The following is a 1,163-nucleotide window of genomic DNA, read 5'->3' as shown; positions in this document are numbered from 1 at the left end:
GCTGTCCCAGCCGCTGCTGCTTGACTTGCTAGCGGATTATTAACCAGCTGAAAAAGAAAAAAAAAAGAAAAGATCACGGTAAACCCCTCGATAAACACAGAAACACAGAGTGCTAACTGGATAACATAAAAGCGATTGTGCTAAAGTGGGTAACAAACAGTCTACTCCAAGAGCTTGAGTAGTTTTGAGAGGTTCTTATTTCTGAGGCTTTGGTGTCTTTGACAATGAATGGTTTTAAAAAAGCCAGAGGAAATTCCATGTTAATACTGAAGAATAAAACTCTCTTTTTTTACTCTTTATTTTTTTTTTTTTTGGAGTTATGCTTGATGTGTTTCTTAAGGTTCAATGTGCTAATGCCGCAGGTGTAACAGCCTAATCCTGCCGTAAACAGCAATGAGTGAGAGATTAGCATTTGATTTGAATGGGAGTGGGATATTTACTTGGGGATATTCAGAACAGAGACTTTTTTACTAATGACCCCAGAAATGAGAAAAACCTGCAGATCCTTTTAATTTATATCATTAAAGAATTGCTCTCAACATCTAGATAAATCACAGCAGAGGACTCAACCCTGTGATTAAATTCAGTAGAAATCGACTAAAAATTCAAAATTAATTTGCAAAATATGATACTAAGCAACTTCCTGCTTCCCAACTGCAAATGATTAATTGCAGGACTCGTAAATTTTCTGGAAGTGAGTTGTACTGCCCACTTCGATTGCTTCTACCTGGGTGCTCCGTATAAAGCATAGAGCGCAGTCACGGCTTTCACCATAGGAGACTGTGGGAATCCCACAGAGGAACACTCCTATCAACACCTGGGTTTCTCAAACATACAAAATGCGTGTTCCTCTGTCAGAATCAAATATCCTCTGGGAGATGGCTTGTTCACTGGATTATTGTGAAGATTATATTTTCTCATCCTTTTCTGAGAATGGACAAGCTTTGAACCAAGCACACAGGGATGACCGTAAAAAAAAAAAAAATAATTAAAAAATGCTGGGAACCATTATCGCTGGCACAGCTGGCCAGAGACCAATCAAACAGAGTTCAAAAGGCTGAAAATGTATCGTAGAGTGGGTTTGCCCCCTAAGAATCATTGCATTTTAGCAGAGCTTGCAAAATGCACATTAGCAGGGTAAAGTAGCCAGAAGTTTGAGGGAG

The sequence above is a fragment of the Cariama cristata genome, unplaced genomic scaffold, assembly GCF_000690535.1.
Source record: "Cariama cristata isolate BGI_N322 unplaced genomic scaffold, ASM69053v1 scaffold21530, whole genome shotgun sequence".
Lineage (NCBI taxonomy): Eukaryota > Metazoa > Chordata > Aves > Cariamiformes > Cariamidae > Cariama > Cariama cristata.
This window is presented reverse-complemented; position numbering follows the sequence as displayed.